At 39.8% G+C, this 17,010-nt stretch overlaps 1 pseudogene; it reads right to left on the reverse strand.

Moving 5' to 3' along the window:
* Positions 1–6,359: 6,359 nt before the first annotated feature.
* LOC149216019 (myosin-8 pseudogene) lies at positions 6,360–13,092 on the reverse strand (annotated as a pseudogene).
* Positions 13,093–17,010: the final 3,918 nt, after the last annotated feature.

A 17,010-nucleotide genomic window follows, 5' to 3' on the forward strand; every position in this document is an offset into this window, starting at 1 on the left:
AATTCCAGAGAGGGTGACGCAGTTCCAGAGGAGTGCGTGGAGCAGTTTTCATTGTCTAGCACAAGGAACAATCACAGTCACTATGGGGTTGATCATATGGTTGTTGATTCTCCAAAATACATGTATTCAGAAATCTTCTTAATAATAAAACCTTCATATATGTTGCACCGGTTTTCCTGCATTAGGTTTTTCCGAGGACGATTGTCCAAAAATAACAGTGTCCCTTGTGTTGTCTCAGTTTATTTCAATTGTTGATCTATATATTTGTGAAGGCTGCAATTGTGTTTACTTCGATGTTTATGTTATTAAATAACTTGTTAATGTACATAACAAGTATGAGCTAGTAAACCAGATATTACAGTAGGGGTTTCTGATGTGTTAGATTCATAAATTTTCACATGGTATCAAAGTGATTGCAGATCAAAGAGGACTGAAGACAACAACCGAAGAAATCTGAGACTTTGCAGCAAAGAAGCAGTTGTCCCGAGAGACAGCATTGTTCCAGAGCTAAAGAGGCAAAAGGAGGAGTGACCCAATGCAAAGAGGGTGACGGAGAGGCTCACGCAAAGCTTGCGTCAACATTTTGAGCAAGGTGAAGGGAGCGCAGAGGCAAAGAGGAGCAGAATAGGCTCACGCAAAAGCCACGTCATCCTTCTCAGCCAAGAAGGATTGACACAGTTGGCTGGGAAGAGCAAATTCAGCCTATACCATGATTGCGTAGAGCCTACAGAGCTCAGATTCTTATGTTGCCAGGGCTAAGGGAGTTGTGTAGATTGTGATTTGAGGAGCTGGTGGGACATTTTTTTGTCTGTGCATAACAGTGTCTAAGGAGATGAAACCAAGGTAGAGGGAAGCACTACCTCGACAGATTTCTAGCCAAGAAATCTAGATCCGAGTTGTAGCGGCAAAGACGGATTGGAGAGGAGTGATTCGACAGTTGACCGGAGGATTTCCAGGAGTGAAGTCAAGACTCAGAGAGAGTCTAGAAGAGGAGCAAAGATGGTAGTAAAATCCTAAAGGATTGAGGGATCAGGACAAATTGGATGGGGCTTCCAATTTTGTCATTTGGAAGGCCAAGATCCTGGCAATCATCAAGGACTCTGCCTTGAAAACCATAGTTGTCCCAGTTGACCCTAATGCAAATGAGAAGTATGAGAAGGCCATGGCGAAGGCGAAATGCATGATTCTAGATAGGGTCAAGGATCACGTAATACCACATATTGCTAAGAAGTGAACAGCAAAGGAGATCTAAGAGACCCTGACCACCTTATACCAAGGCTCTTCCGTGTATCAAAAGATGTTATTAGAGAATCCGTTGAAGTCATATCAGATGCAGAGAAGAGAGGAGAGGAGATAGAACTGTTCCTTCTCAGGTTGCAAGGAATTCGCAACCAACTTACTTTCATGGGGTCTACACCAGATCCAAAGTTCATGATCAAGACTGCTCTGAATGCAGTCTTCGAGGACTGATAGACGTTTGTCCAAAACATTTAGGGCAGAGCGACTCCCCAGTTAGGAGATGTGGGCAGCTCTTTGACAGGAAGACCTCAAGAGATTGACCAAGGCAGGGAGTAGTGGTAAGGGAGTTCGAATCAATAAAGAGGAGGAGGAGGATGCAGCTCTAGCATCTGCGGGACAGCAGGGGGTTCAGAAGAGGAAGAAGAAAGATATCTCCAGGGTCAAGTGCTTCAACTATGGGGAGCTGGGACATTATGCCTCCCAGTGCCCAGGAAGAAAGGAAAGGGAGAAGCTTCTGACTCAAAGCCTGCTCTAGCAAACGTAGAGAAGGATGTCGTGATTGATGATGATTGTGCCATGAGTGCTCATGTGCCTCTAGAGAAGAGGTGGGGAGACATAGAGTTGTATTCGAGAGGACTACAAAAGGGGCAAGATCCTTGAGGTGCCCAAACTCTTGGATCACATACGGCTACGGGGGCCCTTAACGACAGTAGAATGATGACAATTGTTAGGTGGAGCAACGTGTGATGGAGCAACAAGGCAATGCTAGAGTGCAGAAGTTTGTAGTAGCACAGTGGAGGTTGCAGCAGTGCGAGAGGCACAAAGAGGTTGTAGCAGCGCAGTGGCAGCAGAGGGACCACAGGATTGCAACAGAGGTAGCTTCAGCATCATGAGGCTTATAGACTGACCAGGATATCAGTGTTTGGGTGAAGTCAGTTACTTACTTCTCGTTAACTGAGTTGCAGTGCAGTAGCTAGTAGTGGCAGTGTTATGGGCAGCATGATGCAGCATGTTGAGAGAGAGCTGCAATACAGATGTAGCAATAGTAGTGGCAGTGGCAGTGGCAGTGTCATGGGTAGCAGTGCAGTGGATGTGGGGCAACAGGCCAAGCATCGGCACAGAGGACTGATGTGGAGGATCAATGTGATGCTTCTATGGTGAAGCATTGTTAGAGCACATTCCTCGCTAAGAGGAAGTGTTGATTTTGGGTAGCATCAGATGTGCTCTAGCCATGAAATTTGGTGGAGAGGCTAAGACACATGAGATCTTCAAGACCCAAAAATTGTTTGGAGAAATTCCACCGGATGAAGAGATATTAAAATAATTAATATTTTTAATGGGTCCATAAGTCTAAACTTAGGAAAATTAAAATATTAATGTGTATTAATATAAAATGGGTGAGAAAGTTCTAGGTGACGAAGATCAAGCCAATTCTAATCTTATTTGTTGATTATGGACTTAATCTTGGTCGTTGAATCGTCAACAGGAAAAGTATAAGAGGAGGCTTGAGGGTCAGTTGGAGACACACCAAAAGAGATCAAGAATTTGATTTTTTGGGACTGGGTTTGTTGAGGAAATCGAGTTAGAGATCAATTGCAATGAGGGGCAATTCAGCAAGGGATTTCGATACAAGGTTGAAGAATACATATCAGAGAGGCAGTAAAGTGTTGGAAGAGGAAGCACAAAGCCTAGGAGGGTTGACGTAGAGGCTGAGGAGGCCAGCGCAGAGGACGTAGAAGCCGAAGAGATTGACGCAAAAAACCACAAAGGTTGACGCAGATAGCGCAAAGGACTATAGAGACTGATGCTGGGGAGGTTTTGCAGGGTAGACTGAGTGCAGATCAGTCGGGAGAGGGTGATGCAATTCCAGAGGAGCACATGGCGCAGCTTTCGTTGTCCAGCACAAGGAACAGTCAGAGTCAATGTGGGGTTGATCATCCGATTGCTGATTCGCCGGAATATCTGTCTCCGGAGAGAGGTACTACTGCCAAGGAAATTCTCTGAAGGATGAGCCATTTCCGGCACCCTATAATCTGCTTAATAATAAAACCCTCATATATAATGCACTGGTTTTCCCGCATTGGGTTTCTCCAGGGACAATTGTCCAAAAATAACGATGTCCCTTATGTTGTCTTAGTTTATTTCAGTTGTTGATCTGTATATTTTTGTAGGCTGCAATTGTGTTTACTTCGATGTTTATGTTATTAAATAACTTGTTAATGTAAAGAACAAGTAGGATATAGTAAACCAGATATTGCAATAACGGTTTCTAATGTGTTAGATTCTGAAATGTTCACATCCCTCAAGTTTTTCATCATTTGCTTGGTTAGGTTTCAAATGCATTTTCCCAGATTCAGCCTATAAAGACTTAAGACACTACAATTCCTTTTATTCACTTTGGTAATGACAATAGCTACTCTTATATGGTCATATAACACTTTGTCGCTAGTGATGGGCCATTTGAAATCATATCAATACATGAATGGGCTCTTACAAAAAAAATATGAGCAGTAATATTTCAAAGATGCTTGTAAATTTTTCAGATGATAGTACCAGGTTACACAAAACACAAATTTATGTTTTGAAACGGTTCCTGAAAAGATAAGTTAGCATGTTTTATATCGAATGTAAAAATTAGTTGTACCTACACAATACATATCATTCCAACTTTCCATTCCTAATTATTTTGTTTCTTCTAGTTTGTTCCATTACGAACAAGATAGTTGCTAAGTCTCCTGACAGGTTTCTTCTTCAAAAGATGTTCTTTCTGTCACATTCATGCAAAAGAAATGAATTAGAAACTGACAAAAACAAGCGAACCAACTTAAGCTCTCTTGTTTACTCCGTTAGGGTTCCCATGTGTTTAGCTGATAGTTACTAACTTTTAGAGACAAGAACTGTGACATTTTAGCTGAAGTTTAGGTTCACAAGAATGATCTCCAACAATCTCGTGTTTACCTTGGAAATGGCTATATGACTGTAATTTCAAGATCTTCCCCATATATGTATTTCACTAGATATACACATGAAAGAATAAATCTACACCATTGGTGCCACTTACCTTCAGCAAGATGTCAGCACCCAACAACAACATCTTGTAATAGGAAAAATCATGTAAATTATTTAGAAAAAAATCCATAAAGTAATCCTTCAGCAAACAACTAACCAACAAGCGTTATTTACACTCTTCCCACTGATCTGAAATTCACTCGTAAGTGAACTCAGTTAATTAATTAATGAATGAAGGTATTAAAGACTCATGTGATGGTGTGTGTCTATGTTATTTTAGGCAACAGATCGATCAGATTGCAAAATACACAAACACTGGAAAATGGAAAACAATAAGGGAAATAAAATAAGCAAATACAAGAACACAACACATTAATAAGGAGTTCACCCTATTCTCCAGGGCTACGTCTCCTGTCTAACTTTCAGTGGTGGCCTTCTTTTATTGTGTCTTTAAAGCATAGATTTACAATGAGGAGCTCAACTCGAGTCTCCTGAAACAGATAATGCTTGGTGGGGTGGTTCTTGGATTCCCCAAGCCCCTAGAGTGCACAGACTCTTTCCCTACCAAGTCTCGACCTCTCTGGTCTTTAATGAGATGAGTCCAATGTGGTGCTCAATTCCCGACAGATATCCTCACAGGGATTGCTCGAACCTCTCAAGCCTTCTGTCTGCTCGATGCTGCCTTACGCTGCAGGTCAACTCGGCTCTCTGTTTCTTTTCTGCCTCTTGCTTCACTGTATCTTTCATCTTTTTTTCACTGTTCCCTTCTCTGATTCTTCCTGTTTTGTTCTCTGTCTATCCATGGCTTAAATCCAATCTGTTCTTGATTGTTTGCTTCCTCTTCCGCCCCTTCGGATCTCCTGCTGTTGTTCGCTTGGAGTTCCCTGCCTCAGCGTCATCGCCAACGTCTCACACGGAAGTGACCACTTTCCCTCTCACGAACTGTGCTAGCTCTTCCTCAACAGTTCGGTATTTCAGTTACGTTGTGTAATGATTCATCCACCAACTCAGCAGTGAAATCAGACTTCAAACTTTTATATGCCATGACTTAATTCCCCCGTCAAATCTGGTTTCCCATCGGGCGCAATCTCCATCGTCAGATCTGGAGCCCCCATATCCTATAGTTTTTGCTCTTATCACGCGATTGACTTGCTCGACCAACCGTTAGCCGGCAATGAGAGGCGGTTTTCCCTCTCATCCGTTGGACACGCGTCGTGCAATGTATGGAATCGCTCATTTTCTGCCAAATCCGCTTACCGCCCAATATGCCTCGAATATTCCACTGGTTTTGGAGCACAGGGCCCGCCTTTTGCTTTAGCGCTTTCCCTATGGTTTCCCGGCTTCCCATGCGACCGAGCGCTTCGGGGCTTTTCCTTCTCGAGGGGTTTTGCCCAGCGATTAGTGCTAAGCACATCAGAAACAGCCTCCATTTTCCGATCCAAACTTCCCAACGGCTAGTTTGCGCCCTACGCGGTCTCCATGGGCCTCGGTCAGCGCGCTTTGGCCGAGGTCCTCGTCATTCCTTGCTGGCTACAAACTGCCATTGTCCAGAGGTCTTCCTCATAGCTCTTTGTTCATAAATGTTTTAAGTCCTAATTTGATACAGTCATAGCACTTTGCTAGTTTTCATGGATCCAATTTGGATCACCCATGCAGATGAAAGTATGGATAATTATTGTTTGTGCTGAACTATGATCTTTATTTATTATACTACCATGGGAGCAACAATTCTAACATATCTGGAAATGTGAAAAGACAGCCTTTGCAATAACACAGTGAAAAGGATTTCTTTAGTCACAGGAATGTTTTTATTGTGGCTTTTTCAAGGAATACATAAATGATTATTGAGAGCAAAGAGGAGTGAGTTGAGAGGGGCATTGTGCAGTATGTCTGAATTCTCTCCACAATATTTCGGGGATGCTGCTGCATGCGAAATATCTGTGTATGAAACCAGTCTCCCAGTATCCAAAACAAGGGCCATCCTCAAATTGAAACCAGTCTTTGTGCCATCCAAAATGAAATTGAAATGGTGGTCTCACTAACTCACTCCAAGAAAAAGCACCAGCAAAAATTCATCCCTGGATAAAACGAATCCAGATTTAGGAACACTTTCAGGCAGAGAATTGTTCTTGAAAAGGCAATCAAAACCATCCAACATAAATTTGAAAATGCAAGTTTCACTGGCCCACTCCAATAAACGCAGCAGCAAAAAATTAGCCCTGAATAAAATCTATGCTAGAGAGGAGAATATTTGAAACAAAGATCCCAAAAATGGTTAAAATAAGCAGATCGGGGCACAAAATCTTTCTATAAATCCACATAGTATAAGAGAAACAAATTTCCTAGGATGAAAAAGCCAATGACTCCATAATACAAGACCAAGCATCTACAGGTCTACAAAAACAGAAGTGGCTGGATTTTTCAAGTCCCTCCTATCAGATCAGGGGTAAAATTTTTCAAATGAGCAAAATTAGGTCTTATCCTTCGTCCCCAAATCCATCGCTCAATAACAACCATACAGATCTGAGTTCCTACATCTTGATGGTTTCCATAAACCCCAAGGCCATCGCTCAAGAAGACAACAGCACCCCAAGGCCATCACTCAAGAAGACAACAGTGTGATGATGGAACCTATCAAGATGTAGGAACTCAGATCTGTACTTTTTTATATGGAAAAAGGCCACGCCCCCCAGACCAGATGACTTCCCAGTGGGCATCTTTTAAAAGATGTGGCACATCATCCACACAGACTTACTGACAGCGGTTGCAGAAACATGATCCTCATGTAAGATTCTTAAAGCTCAAAAACAACTTATCGCTCTCTCATTCCAAAAGTTGATAGTCCAGAAGATTTAGGGACCTAGAAACCCATATCACCACTACATAACAATGTGTAAAATTATAGCCACAAGGATCAGGCATCTCCCCCAATCCCTCACCTAAAAAGAACAAAGCCAGTTTCTAGCTGGTAAACTATCCACTCTCTTAAATCAAAAAAGAGGGGCATGCTTCTCAAATTAGAGCTGGCAAAAGCTTACGATAAAATGAACTAGGGTTTCCTCCAAAAAACCTTTTAAGTTTCTAACCCTAGTTTTTTATTTGACATTGATTGAACAAAATCCAAGAATGCTTATTCAATAGTCCCTTTTGTTGTCCATGTAAATGATGAACCCTCTTCCATTTTTAACTCATCTAAGGGATTAAAAGAAGAGTTTCTCCTTTCTCCTTTCCTCTCCATTGTCCTTGTATATTCCCTTCTCAATGATAGTAGCATCCGATGGGTAGTTCCACACAGGTCCATGTATCTAGACAGGTGAAAGTTGTCCAAAGGACCTTTAACCTTTGCAAGTCACTTTAATTGAAGGAATTATTGATGTAATTTCCTTTTATAAGAAAAAGGTAGTTAATCTAATGAAACGAAAAGATTATTTGCATTAATGAATTAAATCAATCTCAACCACTGATCTCGAGCGAAGTTGAAAATCTCAACTGTCAATCACTTTGGAGTTTAGGACAATCAATAACTCAAACTTATAAAAGGAAAACTAAGCTAACAGAAGGGACATTAAGTGACCACAAGACAGTGAGATAGTGAGGATCTTGGATGGAGGACATTTATCCAAGTGTCTAGAATCCAGATTCCATAGAAAGAGAACAAGGGGCACCAAGAGAGGAATCCAGCAGCCAGCAGGATCGAAGGACAGGTTTGAGGGTTTTTGCTGTGCACTGAGCAGTAAAAGGGTTTTTCCACCTCCAAAAAAACAAGGTTTTGTTGTCTGTAACTTTCCTCAGTTAGCATTTAATTTCATACAAAGGGAAGGCCTTGTATGCTGCAAAACTAATGTTAATGGGCAGCAGATTTGAAGGGCATAATTTCCTGTGTGCATGTGTATGAGATTGGTCAATTGTGCTTCCAATGTTTTTATGTTTTATTTACCTGATAATAATCCAGCAGTGATTTTACTTAGTAAATCTGTAGTTAATAAAGTTACAGCAAGTGATTTGCCAGGTAATAAATTGCCAATAGCTGGGGCTAGTAAAATTAACATGGTATCACAGCATTGTCTCTGAGGAGGAGGCCAATTTCTAAGTATTGCAAATAAGCCAGATTCAGAAAATTCGTGGAGGCAAGGGAGGCCGTACAATTTTCTGCATAGAAATCCACAGAAAATCAAGGTTGCAGACACAGGGGTACCATAAAGGAGCCACAACAATCCATACAGTGGGACAGGCCATACAGGTGACATCCATATATGCACACATGTAACAGATGACAACAGCAACCGTACATGCACAGCACCGGTAGACGCCAATCACTGTACATGCACAAGACATATACCGGAAGAAAGATGACTGCAAAATTGCAAATGTACACGGTAAGATACACAGCAGAGACCATGCATGCATGTAACAGGTGACTGCAACAATTGTGCAAGTGAGAGACATATGTGCACAGTACGACACAGTGACGACAGCAAGTGCAAAAGTGGAGTAACACAGCATACGACTTGACAGGTGAGGACAAAACCTTATACGGCGACATTAGCAAGCAGGAGCATTCCATATAGCATAACAGATCAGATCACCCAACAGTGATTTGGTGGTCATTCTTCAGAACGAGAGAAGGAAGCCATACCAGTCAAAGGTTTTACAGGATTTAAATTTTTGTGGGTTTTTTTAAGATCCAAAACATAGATCCACAGAGAATTGTAGCAAATCTATCAAATATGTAAAAAGATCTTATCATATCTATAAACCAGCAACAATTTTATACTTGTCGGTGCTAAAAGAACTTAGCACGGCTAATTTTATCAAATCTAAGAATGGCAACAACTAATCTCAAATTTGAAGACTGGTTGGATGGAGCACCTAACTTCTTGTCCTGTAATGCAAGGGTGACCTTGCCTTTAGAGGAACATGACTTTCAGAAGATGGCAAACAAAGTTGTTTATGTACCAACACTGAACAAATGCAACACTTGAGGCAACTCATGAGAAGGACATTAGAGCCCAAAAAGTGATTATGGATACCGTAAGGGATCGTTTGATCCCACACTTGTAAAAGAAGCAATCGGATAGAGAGATGTTTAAGGATCTAGTGAACCTTTATCATGACAACATGAATAGGAAGATGGTCTTGAGCAACAAGCTCAAATCCATCGAGATATTGATGTTTGATAATGTTACCAACTATTTCATGAAGATCAACCAGATACTAGACCAGCTTGTAGCCACTGGGGAAATAGTGGATGAGACAGAACTCATCCATGTGTCACTGAATGGGTTCACCAAGCCACCGGAACCATTTGTCAAGAGTGTCTATGCTCGAGAGAAGCTTCCCAATTAGGAGAGGCTTTGAGATGATTGCATCCAAAAAGAGGTTTGGGAGAAGTCTAAGGCCAGCAGGCAACGAGATGGAGAGAAGAACTTGGTCTTGTTCAAGAAAGCCAAGAAGAGGAAAAGGAAGGGTTCCAAAGGCAACAATGAGGGGTCACAGCCAAAGAAGGACTTGGGCAAGCTGAAGTGCTTCATTTGCCACATGAATGGGCACTATGCATCACATTGTCCTCATAAGGAGGGGTAGGGGAAGTCGCAACAAACAGCAGCGTCAACAAAGGTACAACATGATGAATTTTCAGCAAATTTCGAGAAGGACTGCTCATTGGTCTCTTGTCTATCTACCAGCAACATCACCAGAAGTGCTTGGTACTTGGACACTACTGCATCATGCCACATGACAAAAGCATGGGAGTTGGAAGGAACGTTGGAAGCCAAGGACATGTTATTTGTACCAGAATTGTAGAAGAACTTCCTTTCAGTCTTAGTGATGGAGGACAAAGGATATGAGTTCATGTTAAGGAATGGGCACATGTTCATCCATCAAGAAGATCCTAGCCTAGACACAGTAGTGACCATTGAGGTTAGAGAGGTCAGCTTATACAAGTTCAAAGGCAAACCTATTCAGGCTTTGGTACATAGTAGTGCCCAATGTTTTAAAACTCCGACTCGGACTCTGTAGCATAAAAACTATGCTGAATCACAAAAGACTGATAGCCTGTAGAACTGAAACACGAAGACTGGTAGCTTGCAAGCTTTAATATAAAAATACACACAGGTATTTAATATAATAATTTATTAATATATATAAAATGTGTAAGATGATATAAGATTACAATGAGGACCCTGCTTTTATACCTCAGCAAGTGACCTTTCATGAATGGGCATGTCTTTTAGACATGCCTTTTCACTTGATTTAATGACTATTTACCCTATATAATATTTAATTATTTAATATTTATATTTTATTTTATTTATCTAATTGTTATGAATTATATTCATAACATAGCCTCTTCCTTCGGAAGCTTTGTCCTCAAAGCTATATTGCTGGCAATTGTCTTAGCGGTGATTGTCATCTCGGCATATGGGAGGCAGAAGGTCTCTGGTGGCTCAGCATCTATAATTCGCTAATAACTCTATTTTCGAGTCCAAGGTTGTCTTCTTTTGTTTCCGTCTTTCTATTATATATATATATATATATAGATTGTAAGAAGAAAAAAAATCCCAAATTTTTTTATTATTATTATTTTTTTAATAATATTTTTTTTTATAATTTGAATTAATTAAACTTTGTTAATTTAATTTATAGTTTTGGATTATATTTTCTTTCTTTCTTTCTTGTAACTATATCTGACTATATATCAGTGCAATTTTATGTTCGATCCGACTATATTACCACAACCATATATCATTTTTTTTATTTATTTACTATAAACGTGATTGAATGGGATATGACAGAAAGACACGTTGGGTCGAGGTCCCTGTTGACTATGGCACTTAACTTGGACCATGATACGATGTCATCGAAAGTGGGCATTCATTAATGGTCAGCGGACAATGTCGAACGAACTTTGCGCTGGATAATTTTTGCTGAATTTCCCAATACCTCAGATCTTCTAGCATCTAATTCAGCGATTTGTCCCGCTCTGAGGAAAAACTTTGATTTCCCTATCTAATAACCTTGAAGACCCATCTTGTCCAGCAAATTTTTATTTGTAGTCTTCTTATTATAGCTCCCATCAAGCACACCTGGAGCAAAAATACCAAAACGATCAAGAAATTCATCAAATGTTCGTCTTGTTGGATACCCAGCATAGCTGATTCTAATTGCCTCCATAACACCTCCACAACGTAGTTGTTGCAAGACATTGTGATTCTCAAAAATGCCTAGCTTCAGTAAATTGTTTGGTTTAATGCATCTTATGTAATGAGGCTCTATTGAGCTCAATGTTTCCAGAAGAGATTGCTGTTGTTGCTTAAAGCGAGTGCCAATAGAGGAGAATTTAGATGACATAGAAGACTCCTCAAGGAGAGGAGGAAAGAGACTTGCAACAAAAGAACAATTTGAAGCATTTAATAGAGCTTGATGTTTTGCAACGACATAATCTTTATTCTTGTCAATGAACAAATCGGTCTGATATGTAACATCACCAGCATAATGACCAATAGTGAAATCTGTACGAGAAAGTTTTGGTTTGCTGAAGCGTTTGTGATTCTTAAACGTTTGATAAAGCTTTTGCGAAAATGTTTCATGAGTTGATCTTGGAAACATGCAAGCTTCATCCAGAAGAGCAATTATTCCTCCAGGTTTCTTCTCAATGAGATCCAATATATCTTGATTATCAACAAATTCAATGTAACTCCAATCAATTTCTTCTCTTGTGTATTCTTCTTGTTCCATCTTAAACACATGCTGATTGAAGTGCTACTGCAGCTTCTCATTTGTGAGATTGATACACAACTGTTCAAAGTTGTTGGTCTTAAAGCTTTCAAAACCATAGATATCCAAAACCCCAATTAACATCTTTGAATTAGGATCCTGGCCGATTGAAATATTTATTTTGTTCACCAGCCAGTCAAATAATCGTGAATATACGGTTTTTGCCAATGCATCTAGGTTGGTAGCTGCGGCAACTGGATCTAGTGATTTTGTAATGTTTTCATCACATGTCACAATGACACGTTTACAAAGAGAGTCTTCAAGACCTAGATGGAGAATAGCAGCCACAACTCGAAATATCGCCTCTTGCTCTTCAGAACTGATCCCCACCACATCCATGGCCCTTCTTGTTAGAAGATACTCTTCTGCATCACTCACACCATCCAATTCATAACAATTGGTCTGGTTGAGATAATGAAATGTTCTTGGATCCCCCAACTTGTATTTCTCAATATCCTCTGGTGGTGCAGCACAGAGCATATAGAAACAATGATAATTCCTCTCAGGATCAGAAACCTGACAAACACGGGTCCTTTCTAGTAGGTAGGTTCTAACAGTAGCTCCTGAGATTCTCCCATTCTTGTCAAATTGAAGCTCAACAAATTTACCAAAGTGACTCGAATTGTTATTTCTGACAGTTTTTGCATTGCCAAAGGCTTCAAGAACAGGATTTGATTTTAGCACTTGTTGTTCCACTGATCTTCCCTCAGTTACTCCTCGACCCCCCATGTAAGCAAGATAGCGCATAAGCATTTTGGTAGATTCTGTTTTACCTGCTCCACTTTCTCCACTGACTAAAATGGCCTGACTTATTCCATCATTGATCATCACCCTATATGCAACATCTGCAACCTCAAAAACATGAGGGCTTAGCTCTCCAAATGTAGGCCCCTTGTATTGTTCCATCATTTGGCTATCATACAAATGAGGAAGTCTTTTAAAAGGATTGATGGCAATCAGTATGCTCCCAGTATATGTATAAATTTCAATTTCATATCTAGTTGACAAATTGTGCAGAACTCCCAGTTTATGCAAATAAGCTAGTTTTGTCATATCATCCACACCCCCAGGCACTACTTTAGTATCTTTATGGTGTGCATTTGAAACATCCACAACCACTGTTTTTCCATAGGTGGTTTGAATTTTAGCTTTCCATCCATTGATCTCTAGAACTTCTCCATCGATCCAGGCCTCTTCATCCTCATTATCATTAGATTCATCATCTTGATTTGTATCGTTTTCATATTCATCATTATCAACATTTTGATTGAATTCTTCTACCTTTTCTTCTTCCACATTTTCCTCTCGACATGATTTAACTTCTGCAATCGATTTTTCTAATCGTTGAAATGCTTCTTGAATACTAAACTGTTCAATGTAATCAAGATGTGAATGTAATGACACATTGTGCGGCAAACTACGTTCAAAGTCCCGCATGATTATATCGTGTGCCATGGCTCTGATACCACTGTAGCATAAAAACTATGTTGAATCACAAAATACTGATAGCTTGTAGATCTGAAACACGAAGATTGGTAGCTTGAGAGCTTTAATATAAAAATACACACAGGTATTTAATATAATAATCTATTAATATATATAAAATGTATAAGATGATATAAGATTAAAATGAGGACCCTGCTTTTATACCTCAGCAGGTGACCTTTCATGAATGGGCATGTCTAAACTTTTCACTTAAATTAATGACTATTTACCCTAAATAATATTTAATTATTTAATATTTATATTTTATTTTATTTATCTAATTGTTATGAATTAAATTCATAACGGACTCCGACTCGGCCGAGGGTCGACTCCACCTCCAACTCGATATCGACTCAGCCGACTCAATTTCAATGACTCGGTCATTGTAAAAAATACATTAAATATTTATTTTTTATAAAAAACATAATTTTAAAGATTTTCATTCATGTTTCCAAACACACAGCATTAGAATATAGATGGAAGACAACATATGATCAAAGTAGGCTCATGAATATATCCATTATATCAAAATGGCACCCAGTGCACTGTCCAATACATACATGATCAAAACAAAAACACATAACCAAGGAGGCTAGAAATGGCCTCTACAACAAAAGTAAACTGTGACCAGGGTCCAGTACTACTAGGCCACTGGCTAGTAGCTACTGCCAGAGGAGCCAAAATCATGTGGATCAATCTCTGGATCATCATCAGAGTCAGACAGGGGGCCCCATGGCTCCTCCTCATCATCATCTCCAACTGCAACTGTAGAAGTGGCAACACTAGCAGGTTGTGCAACAGATGCAAGCTGAGATAGAGTATATATGCGGCTACACTTCTGTCGTGGTTGAGCAGAGGAAGCACCTGCAACTGGAGTCCTTAGTGGCTATGCGACTGAGGCTGGTAGTACAAGTGGATCGGGATCTGCATTCAACTAAACATCATGTTCGAGTGAAGCCTCCCTATCTAAATCAAGATCCTCATCAGAATCAAACTCTGCTGGATGACTCTCCACTACCCAATCTGATGTTGGATCAATGTCTTCCAACACAATGGGATTTGAATCAGGTCTTTTTTTCAGCAATTGGTTGCGTCTGAGCCGGAGGTTGTATTGGACATACACTAGATCATTTAATTGTTTTTGATCCAAATGGTTTCTCTTCTTTGTGTGAATCCTCTCAAAGACAAACCAATTACGCTCACACCCAGTAGCACTGCAAGTTTGACTCAAAATACGAATTGCAAACTTCTGAAATTCAAGACAATGGCCACCAAAAGCCTCCCACCATTGTGCTGTAAAAAACATAGGAGTGTAATGAGTTAGCTCAACAAAATTACAAATTATATCCAACTTTCAAATTATAAACTATTTAACAAAATTTAAAAAAAACTATTAAAAATTTGAAACTTGAAATTTTTGTTTACCTAGGTGATCTGGTTCTCTTGCAATCTTTGCTAGGTTCTTCCTAAAGGTACCCGAGGCATTGTTGAAGGTCGTGATCTGTCGGTGTATCTCCAGCTGATCAGACTCCAATGGGATCATGCAATCAATGCAGTTAATCAATCCATCTCTAACCTCCCCCCTCAAAGCTCCTGACTCCTTAGCTTTATAATGATACTGTGGGTTCAAAAAATACCCAGCTGCATGTATAGGGCGATGGAGTTGATTGTTCCATCTTTCATCAATGATTGCCCAAATGGGCCCATACTTAGCCACTTTATCCTTGTATGCCCTCTTTATTTGCTCCTTTGCTTGATCCATAGCCTCATAAATGAAGCCCATAGCCAATCTTTCCCCATCCATCAACCGCAACAGCTTAACCAGTGGCTCAGCAAGCTTCACAATCTCTGCTGTCTTTCTCCAAATAATTTCTTCATTAACTTTCTTTTTCAATTCTTTGCATTCCAATTTGTGAGACCAATTGCTCTGATTCCATTCATCACTCGAAAACATCTTTTGAAAGTTTCTATTTTGGGAAAGCATAGATTGCAATGTCAAAAAATGAGTAGCAAATCTAGTGATGGCAAGCCTAATAATATCCCTGCCCCCAATGTGTTTTCTCATGAGGCTCCAAATCCATGAATGATTGTAGATAAATTTCGTTATGCTTTTGGCATGATCTACAGTGTTTTTGACCCATTCTAATTTTCCAATATCCTCAAGCATGAGGTCTATGCAATGTGCAGCACATGGGGTCCAAAAGATGGTCTTGTGTTTTTCCTCTAATAGTTTACCAGCAAGAACATAGTTAGAGGCATTATCTGTGATGACTTGAACAACATTAGCCACCCCCACCTCCTCAACGCCCTGATCCAATAGCTGAAACAACAATTGCCCATCGTTTACCTTATGAGATGCATCAACTGATTTTAAAAACATGGTTCCCCGTGGGCAGAAGATAAGAATGTTTATGATGGTACGGTTTCTTTGATCAATCCATCCATCTGACATGATGGTACATCATGTTCTTGCCCATGAGTCCTTTAAATCTTTCAATACTCATTAATGGATGAAATTTCTTTCTGCAAACGATACCCCCTTAGCTCATGCATAATAGGACCTTTGAAGCCTTTTCCAGTAGCTTGTATGGCATCAAACATAGGCTCATAATATGGTGAACGGAAAGCATTGAAGGGGATATCAGCGTCATACCGCCATCTAGCTATGTAATCACAAGCAGTCTCCCTCAATTCTTTCTTCCAATGGTCATCTAAAGTGGGCTACATTTGACTTTTACTAACTTGAGGACCATGTGCATATGATGGGAGAGGAGGGAGTAAAATAACTTTTGATATTCATATCACCCTTTTTCAAATTCATTCTACCCTTTCCCTTTTCTTCAATAGAACCAAAAGAGAGAGGAACATAGGGGGAAGAAAAAGTGAATTAATCTAATGCAATGCAAAGTTATTTGCATTGGTGATTAGATAAATCTCAAATGAAGTTGAGATCTAATCTCAACCATCACTCATTTGGAGATTATAGCGATGGTTTGAACAATAACTCAAACTTACAAAAGCAAGGCAAGGATAAGGGAAAAGACACATCAAGTGAGCACAAGATAGTGAAATAGTGAGGATCTCAATGATTGGGTGGAGGACATTCACTCAAGTGTGTGGACTCCATAGAAAGAGAACAAGAGAGGCAACAAGGGAAAAGAATCCAGGAGCCAACAAGATTGAAGGACATGTTTTGCAGATTTTTGCTGCAGAAATAAGCAGTAAAAGTGTATTATTAGCTAGAAAAATTCCAAGCTTTGTTGTTTGTAATTTTCTCAGTGGCCATTTAATTTCCCAAGTAGGAAAGCCCTTGTATGCTATAAAACTAATGTTAACAGACAACAAATGTGGAAGGCATAATTTTGTATGTCCATGTGTATGAGATTATAAAATTTTGCTTCCGTTGTTTTTATCTTTTGTTTACATACTAAAATTCCAACAATGTTGTTATTCAACAAATCCACAATTAGTAAATTTATAACGAGTGATTTGCTAGGTAAT

This window comes from Pinus tabuliformis, chromosome 1_1 (assembly GCF_031772625.1).
Source record: "Pinus tabuliformis cultivar Carrire ecotype Pingquan chromosome 1_1, CPIR1, whole genome shotgun sequence".
NCBI lineage: Eukaryota > Viridiplantae > Streptophyta > Pinopsida > Pinales > Pinaceae > Pinus > Pinus tabuliformis.